Source organism: Cupressus sempervirens, chromosome 9 (genome assembly GCF_028749045.1).
Source record: "Cupressus sempervirens isolate cs-2001-9-10 chromosome 9, ASM2874904v1, whole genome shotgun sequence".
NCBI classification, from domain to species: Eukaryota; Viridiplantae; Streptophyta; class Pinopsida; order Cupressales; family Cupressaceae; genus Cupressus; species Cupressus sempervirens.
Window position 1 is genome coordinate 323,562,168 of NC_143126.1, and position 10,279 is coordinate 323,572,446.

Sequence of the window (10,279 nt, forward strand, 5' to 3'; positions counted from 1 at the left end):
GGTCAAGATAGGAAACAGTCCACGGCTACAACTCCCAGTAGGAAAAGCCCTAGGGATCATGGCAAAGGTCAAGAAAAAGAGAGTTATGCTGAGGAGGAGGAGGAAATGGATATGGAAGATTCTGACAAAGTGTCAAAGGAGGAGTTGGAAGAGGAGAAACCTGGGAAAAAATGGAAGAGGGAGGTAGTGAGAGTTGAGGAGACTAGAAATCAGAGGATGGATTCCATTCCTCTTCCCCTCTCCCCTGTCCAGTCTTAGCCTCCTTCAGAGGAAAAAGTGAATTTCATCACTGGTGAGAACAAGGGGGAAGTGCAGGTCAATAATAGAAGAAAGGCCTAGAAAAATTTCAATGTGAGGACTGCTACTATGGGGATTTTTAGGAAAGTTATGAACCCTCAGATCCTAGTGGACAACTTGGAGGAGCCTAGGCTCAATGAGCTCATAGACCCAGCTATCATGGCCATTTTAGACAACGCAAGGGAGACTAGAATGAACCTTCTAAATAATGCCCACAGTAGTATGATTGACAACTTCAGATAAATCAAATGGCTCTTCCATGAGTTGGAGGAAGTTAGAGAAAGGGTATCCCAGATGGAAAGTACTAAGAATAAGACAAGTATTGACAGCTAGGAGAACCAAGATAACAGAGAAAGCTTAAATGAAAGGAGATTTAGAAATCTTGAAAACTACAACCACAACCTGGCAAGTCAGATGATTTCTCTCCTGAGTTCGATGAATGACAACATCCAATCCCTTGCTGGTAAACTTAAGGATAGGGGCTTCCTGGTGGAGGAGGGAGGATAGAATAGGGATAAGGCCAGGCAGATGATGACAAGGCCACAATCAGTACGTTCACCAGTATGGATCAGGGCATGGAGAAGGTCCAGGATCAAATGGCAAAGGAGCAACAAAAGATAGTCGAGGCAGCTCAGACTATGCAGGAAATGGAGAAGATTATTGAAGACTAGTTTTCTTGTCTTTGGTATTTTCGTCTTTCTAGCTTTTGACTTTTGGACAGGCTTTCTGTAGTCTGTTTTAGTTTGTTTTTTTTCTGGCCTTTCTGTGGGCCTTTGTTTTGGGTTGGGCCTTCGGGCTTTTTTCAGCTGTTGGACCTCTGTTTTGGCTGGGCTTCTTTTGCTTATTATCAACCTTGTTTTTTGTAAAACTTATGGGTTTCAGGATCCCTTAAAACCTGTTTATCTTATCAAAAACATGCTTAAAATTAAAATAATATTACTCTTCCCAACATAGATATATTTCAAGGTAGCACACTATCTTTTATATTATATAATAGAATAGATTTGAAATAGATGAATCAAACAATAATTTAAAGAGTATCTAGTGTTAAGAAGTGATTATATATTTATCTAATAATTTAATAATTATTAATTTAAAAATGTTGAGATAATTTTATTATATTATTAATTCAGTTACTTCTATCAAAATTCTAAGATATTATAATAGGTCTAATTTAATTTATACTACTAAGTATGATATATTTATTTATCTAAAAATAATATAAAGTATTTAACTAGATTGAATTTTTTTATTAAAAAAATTGTTGTAACAAAATAAAATGTTTATTTAATATATTTTACTTAAAATATAATATTTAAATATTTATAAATGCATAATTAAGTCGAGAGGCTTTCTACAATGGCAACAATCTTCAATGCAAATATTTTCCATTTTGAAAAAAATTTGACATTCATTTACATGTTAGGAAAATAAAATAGAAATGGACTAAATATAATTATAATTAAAATCCTAAAAATTGCAGAGAGAAAATGGAAGTAAAAATGAGTCAAATAAAGAGTCTTGAATCATTTCCTTATGCCTCTTAGGCTCACACAAATATGGAATGATGAAAATTATGGGATTATGAAAATAGGCGCTTTAAGAAGGATATCTCTCAGCTTATTTTATATATATATATATATATATATATATATATATATATATATATATATATATATATATATAAGCTAGTTAATATATAATTAAATTTAAATTTAAATTTAAAAATAGACATATTATATTATATTATATATAATACAAAAATTAAAAACTTAATGAAATTTTTATTTGGTCACTTTCAAAAGATTGAAATTTCAATACTAATAAGAATGAAGAGTGATATGTAGTTGAATTGATTTTTTTAGAGTAAAATGTTATGAGATTTTTTTTGTTTTGTTAAGTACTCGCCTTTAGTCATTGTTTCCAAATTTCAAAAGATTGAAAATTCAATATTAATAAGTATGAAGCACTTAATATTTAGTTATTGATATTTTTTCAGAGTAAAATGTTATGCAATTTTTTTTGTTTTGTTAAGTGCTTGCCCTTTAGTTATGTAGATACATATAGTTCAAATTTTATATGTATATTTATTTATGATAAAAAGGGTGCATGTTACTATAAAGCTTTATATAATACAAAAATTCATATACATAAGACATGATAATATGATTGATAATGTTTAATGTTTAATATAGAGTCTTCAACTTCTATTATTTAATAGACTAAATATTAATTTTAAATATATTTTTGTGATTATTCATGGATATTAAGTGATAGGAATTTTGAAATCAATTGATTTATCAAAATATGATGAATATAGCACATTATATTACTTCCTTTATATTTAATATTAATATAAATGTCTAATTAATTAATTTTATTCTAATATATTTACAACATATAATGATTCTAGAAACATAAGAAAGATCAAATTATTGATTATTATAATGTATAATTTTAATAGTTATTATATGAATGTTTAAAACTATTATAAAAATTTATGTACTAAAAGATCAAATTATTAATTATTGTATTATAATGTATAGTTTTAATAATTATCTTTATGAATGAGAGAAAATAATTCAAATATTTTATAAAAAATCATATCTAAAATGAATTTAATTGGTAGAGTAAAGATCATTTGATAGCTAGTTAATACAAGTGTTGGCTTGTATTTGCCTTAAGTTTAATGAGGTATATTAGAAGAATGCATTAAAATTATATTTAATAGGGAAGATTATATCTACAGAAACTATAGTATAAACATAATCATACTCATAGACTAATTATTTACATAAAATTGTTTAAAAGTATACTAATATTTCATATTTAATTTTGTCATAAGAACATAAACCCTTTATTAAACATATAAATAGCTTGTAAAATATATCTTTGCTAAATATACGGCAAGGAATTATAGACATGGCTTGTATTTGTTATAAATTGTAATAGTTAAATTTAAAAAAATAATAGTTAGAAAATAGTAAGTTTTCATAAGTTATACTATTTTAATATTGAAATTTTCTTTTTTTTTGCATTATAAATCGAGTGTTCTAAAAAAAAACACCAAAAAGGAGGGAGGCAGAGCCTTGACCAACTAATTGGAGAGTATCAGAAGATCCAATCTACCAAAAAGGACTACTAACCAAAATACATATTAACCAAAACTATACATATATACATGAGAACCAGAAATATACATCCAAAAGAAGCTAGTCTTGTAGAATAACATCTTCAAACTTATTGATCCAGGATGTCCATCCTAGAGGCCCTTCCATCCATATTGCTTTTTTTTGTTCCAGCAGTTGGGAGAAGACATGGAGGCTATCAACACCAAGGTTTTTGCTTCCTTTTATCTCTTGCAAAGCTTTACAAGAGCATCATCAAATGCCACCTATTTATCCACCTCACTTGCCAGCTCGTACCCATTCTACCTTTCATATATGAAAATAGTAGCCCAACCATCCTGCAGAAATCTATGCAGCATTCTTTTCTCCATATTCAACACATAGCAAGCTTGTGAGGCAATTTTAAAATGTATGATATTTCTATGAAACCTAGTAAGTGACCTGGTAATACCTTGGAACTTAGAATCATGTCTAAATTTCCATATATGCAAAAGGATGAGCGATGAGATAACCTACCAAAAAAAGTTAGCATCTTTTCTAAGACCTTCAATAACACTAGTAATAATATCCAAAGTGTAAACATAATTAGTAATGCATATACCAAACATGAGCCAAATTTCTCTAGCAAAAGAGCAATCAAAAAATATATGTCTCATGGTTTCAAGAACTCTGTAGATAGAACATATATCAAGATTGGCTTGCTGATTTCTAATGGGAAGTATGTCCAATAGGAGCTACCACTTAAAACATTTTATTTTGGGTTGGATAGGAGATTTCCAAAGCTTATCAAACATTTTATGCCAATTTGAAGGGGTAAAGGAATAGTACCAATGCTATTAAGGTGTTGAGAAATAGATACATCATGATTAAGAAATTTGTAAATATGCTTAGCTGTAATGGAAGTGAGAAGAGATCCATCTTGCCACCTAAAGGAAAGAAACTAGTGAGAATCCATGTCAGCATATGCTTATGAAAAGTAGGAAGATCAAATTTATTGGCAAAGATTTCCCAACTGATCAGCTAATTATGCTCAAGGATATCCATAATACAATTAATACCTTTATTGGCCCAAATTCTAGCTGAACAGCCTTTAGTCAAAGCAAGCGGTTTACCTTGGTGGAGAAGATTCCACCATATTGATCATTTACTTTGAAGAGTACAGTTATAATCAAAGGATGAGTTATTAATATGGTGTTGAATTTTCTCCATGCTTTCCATATGGATCTAAAAACCCAAGTTCCCCACACATTTATGGGGAATTTTCCAGCAATCAAGTCACAAAAGGGAAGATGTTTCCAAGATTTAGAAATTTTAGGAACTCCATTTTGTATGTTACTTCTAACAAGCACTTTCCAAGGCTCGCCACCATTTAGGGCTTGAAAGATCCATTTAGAAGCAAGAGTCATCCCCTAAAGTTTGAGATCTTTCAAGCCAAGCCCACCAAGACTTTTCTCTAGATGGCACCAGCCCCACTTAACAGAATGAGCTTTTTTAGTACCTTTTCCATCCGACCAAAGAAAGTGTTTGATGGCCTTCTGAATTTCCAAAATCTAATAATTACTAAACATCCAAACAGAAGAGTAGTATATACTATATGATGAGAGAATCTTTTGACAAACTTGAACTCTCCCAGCAAGGGATAGGAGCCTATTATTCCATTTGTTAAGTTTTCTGGAAATTTTTTCTTCTATCCATAACCACATATCTTTGAGAGAAGGGCTCAGAGAAAAGGGGATACCAAGATACCTAACAATCTTGTTAGGTTCTCCCCAAGAGTATCCAAATTGGTTAAGCCAATCTAGAGGTATATCATTCCAACCCAACAAAATGGATTTAGAACTAGCTATACGAGCTCCAAATGCTTTACCAAACATATCAAGTTTATTGCGGAGGCAGATCAAGTTTTCAAGACTGAACTTAAAAAATAGAGAAGCGTCATTAGCAAATTGTATATTAAGAAGCTCGGAGTCATTAGGAAGAGTTATACCATGCACCTTAGGGGAGACAGTGTCATCTTTAAGGATATAATACAAAGCATCAGAAGAAATTAAAAAAAGAGTAGGAGCAAGAGGACAACCTTATCTAATAGACTGAGATAGAAGAATAGGATTGGACAGGGTCCCATTAACATCAATCAGGGCAGAAGCATCTTTGAGAAGAATTTGAATATACTTACAAAAAATATCAGGAAATCCAAAAGCTTTTAGCATCATCAAAATGAAATCCCATTCAACTCTATCATAGGCTTTCTCAAAATCAAGGAGAAGCATAGCCGCCTCCTGATGTGAAGAATTAGCCCATTCCATGGCCTCCCAACTGGTAATAAGATTCTAAGAGATGAATCTACCTTTGATGAAGCCAGTCTGAGTAGGGCAGATAAATTTAGGGAGAATAGTCTCTAATTGGGAAGCCAAGACCTTTGCAAGGATTTTATAGGAGACATTAAATAAAGTAATAGGATGCCAATTTTTAATCAAAGCTTTGTCTCCTTCTTTAGGGATAAGCTTAATGATACCAGTGTTAATAGCAGTCCCCAGAGTGCCATTCGAGAGAGCCACAAGATATAAATCATAGAGGTCCTTAGAAATCCATTCAATGTTGGCTTTGTAAAATTTAGCAAGGATGCCATCTAGACCAAGGGCTTTTTTATCTTTTAGCTTCCAAATGGCATCAGCAATTTCTTGCTGGGAAACAAAGCTTTGGAGGGCAGGTATATCATCATCTGAAATCAACTTAGGAATGAGGTTAGTGCATCTAAGTCTCATCATTTATCAATTATCATCATCTTCAGAAGTAAATAATTTTTTATAAAAAAATTTGAAGGCCAAAGAAACATCCTGACTCGTAAGCAACTCCTTGTCATTATCAAAAATTCTATCAATCATCTCTTTGTTATGTTTTTCCTTAAGAAAATTAAAAAAGTATTTAGATCCTTTGTCACCAAATAGTATCCAATGATTTTGGGATCTAATGTAGGCCCCTCTAGCTTTAATATGTTGATGTTTCCTAAGAGAATTTCTGGTAAGGGACACCTACTCAGCAAGGCTAATAGATTCTGGTTGGGATTGGATATTGTTTTCAGCCACAAGGAGCCAATCAAATAGCACCTTCTCAATCCATCTATAATCTTTGGCTTTCTTTTGGCCAAAGGTTTGAAAGATCTCAGTCCAAGAAGAGATATTAAGCTGCCATCTATTAGTATGAGAGAGGGATTTATTTTGCAAGTTGATGACTCTAATCATATTGATAGCAATATTCATAACTTGATCCTCAAGAAGAGAAGTATTAAGGGTGAATTTGTGGGGGCTATGATACGTAGGAAAGGTGAGAGTTCTAAAGTTGATCTAAGCCATAATAGGATAGTGATTAGATAAGGTAGCAAGAAGGAAGGCGACAAGGGATTCAAATTGATTTGAGGAAAAGGAAAAGAAATTGTTGTCAGCATAAAATCTATCAAGCTTAGAGTAAATTCAGTTAGCCCCCTATTGGAAGTTACACCAAGTGAACTAGAGAGACCTATTCCTAGGTATATCTCCTTCAAGGGGATCGAAGAGATGAAAGTGATGCTTAAACTTATCCTAGTGATATTTTTTAGTATGCTTCCATTCAAAAGGGGAGCCTCCAAATTTATCTTTAGGATTTTTAATCATGTTAAAATCTTCACCAAAATACCAAGGGATGTCAGGAAGGAGATTAGCCATTCCCAAAGCTTAATTATTTCATTATAGTCATTAGAAGCATATAGGGAGAAAATTCCAAATTGAGAGTTATTAACATTAAAGGAAACCCAAGCAACTCTATTACAAGGAGAGATTCCAAAATTAGCGATAGATTTAGTCCATTTAGGGTTGATAAGGAGAGCAACACCACCCTTACCCTTGGTATGATCAGTAACGATCTTGAAAGAATCCTTATGAATAAGCTTAAGGGAAATTTCAAGATTGAAACCAATCATTTTAATTTCTTGTAACATCATAAAGCAATTTTAGCATGACAATCTATGAAATCTTTAACAATAAGCTTACGATCAAGAGACTCAAGGCCTCTCACATTCCATGAAACAACTTTCATTGAAAAGTCTTTTTATTGGAGCTAGTAAGGAGATCAGAATCCCCACCTTTCTTCTTGTTCTTGGATCCAAGAGGTCTACCTTTTTCTTCAAACCAGACTTAATCAAGACATCCTCTTCATTGCTGATGTCATTAGTAATTAAACCTAAGTCTCTAGAATTCATCTTAGATCCTTCAGAAACCAGGTTAGGCTTGGCATAAATGACCTCAATAACCAAATTATCTTCTAATTCTTTGAGGGAGGATGAAGGAGGGTTAGGAGGAGCCTCTTCTAAGTTAAGTTCAAAGTTAGGTGTAGGAGGAACAATAACAAGGTTAGAATCTCTATTCTCCTCCATAGGGGAATCAATAGTATTTAAATCAATAAGTCCAGAAGGAGAAGGTAGGGGATTATCCTCTGTTTGAGGAGTAGGAGAGCTAAGGGATTCAAACCTATTGGAATTAGTTTTAAAATCTTGAAAGCACTCTAAGGTTAATTGTTGCACATTATTTTGTTGGGATTTGCACCTTTCGACAGTCTGGAATTCATCAATGGCAGATGGTTCAGTGTAGGGAAAAGTAATCAGGCTTGGGGCCATTAAATTGGAAGCCTAATTATTAATTCCCCTTGTATCCAGGGTTTGGATTTGAGAAGTAACAGAAGATGTAGAGAAAAACCCTTACTTTTACCATTGTTTATATCAATCTTGGAGTTACCAGGATTACTTATCACATCCATGGGAGTAATTGATTAGGGAGCATTCGTAGGGAGGTTAACATTTTTGGAAGTATCTGGGGTTTCAATTGAAGCAAAAAAGAAATTATTGGAAATAATAGGGAAATTTTTCCTTTGATGCCCTTCTTTCTTACAAAGAAAGTAAGTGTTTAGGCCTTCTAAGATCTCAACAGGGCAAACAAAAACTTCTCTGCCAATGTCAAGATTCAGGTTCGGGGGGATATCAATCCCTGGTTTGATAGAAATCAACATTCGAGCATCTAGATAAGGAAATGCATCAATAAATAACATCATCTAAACATGATAAAAAAGCATACCAAGAAGTTCCAGCCACTATGACTACAGACAAATCTCAATGGTAAGAGTAAACAGCACTACCACCTGACCACATGGAACCTAAATGGCCCACTCCCACTGTGTTGAGGAGACAATCTCAAGTCCCAAATAGGATATCAAATGACATATCACAAGTAGGATTTCCTAGACTTAGAGAGTACTTGTGATATGTGATTTGATATCTTGTTTGGGACTTGAGACTGTCTCCTCAATGTGGTGGGAGTGGGCCATTTAGGTTCCATGCGGTTGGGTGGTAGTGCTTTTTACTCTTACCATTGAGATCCATCCGTAGTCACCGTGGCTAGAGCTTCTTGGTATGCTTGGTTATCATGTTTAGATGATGTTATTTACTAACGTATTTCCTTATATTGATGATTAGCATGTGATAGGTGATGTTATCTACTTTGTAGGATCATCTTATGCTTTATTCTAGTATGTTAGATTTCCTTGTGCATATGTTGTAGCATGTTTTAGTAGTGATATACCTATTACGATATTAGTGACGATTTGATTGGTAGCTTGGGATGTTACGCACGAGGGATGGCTAGGGCCCACGATGGTCTAATGATGCTATTGATGGTTGGGAGGAACTGCACACTTAGTTAGTTGTGTTTTATGATGGATAGTTGTATTTCATGTTGGATGTTTATATCTTTTATGGTGGATGGATGTATCATGTATGGTGGATGGTTTGATTTATTTTACTATACTTTGTATAATGGATTTGAGGAGGATGATGTATCTTTGTTTCTATTTCTACATATGTATATTCTTTTAGTCTTTCATACCCTGTGACATGTATAGTGGATGATTGAGCATTCTAAATTAATTTGCCAAGAGGCATTCAAAATAAATGTATATTATGGAATTTGGACTTTATAATTATTCTTTCATGTAGATGTGGTAGTTGTTAGACTTAATATTAGATTAATTTTAATGTAATTCAACATCATGGGATCCTTAAGAAATGTAACCTATTATGTATGTTTTAGTTGATTGTATGTTATTGCTTCCACTACTATGTGTTTGATGTGCATGTTATTCTTTCTTACTTCAAAAAAAAAAAACTTTGGCAAACTTAGTTAATCTTTAGGTTAATTCTTTTGGATCCCTTGGTGTGGTGTTACAGTATTATCCAAGGAATTACCAGTGCACTTACCTTCGGCTCTAGTTCATTTGCATAGAGGAGCGTGAATAAATCTCATAGTAGAGGAGACACCATTGCTGGGAGGAGCCACTATCTCAGCAAATGTTCTCCTAAGAGGGTTTAGGGGTCCAAGGTCAAGGGGCAATGGTGAAATAACAAGCTCGGGCTCCATAAACACAGAAAAAGAAACAACAAAAACCACTAGCAAAAAGAATTAAATGTAAACGCAGATCAAAGGAAGAAAGTACACTTCATGGAGGAGATATCTCTCCTCCATATCACCTCCACAGCCTATCCTACAAATGTGCCAGTACATTGACGAATTTGCTCCCTCCCTAAAAGTGTTTGGATTTCTTTTCAAACATATTAGTCTATTATTTGATAGATCATTTGAAGCCTTGATTATTTATCATTTAATTTTTATTATTTGTGAAAATTACTTATTATCATTCATTAAGAGTTTCAAACTCAAGACCTCCCTCATGAGAGGCTCACAAATTACCATCGTATTAAAATTTTGATAAATAATAGTGAATTCTAATGATGCTATTTGATATAATTTAATCACTAGTTATTAAGATTAAAA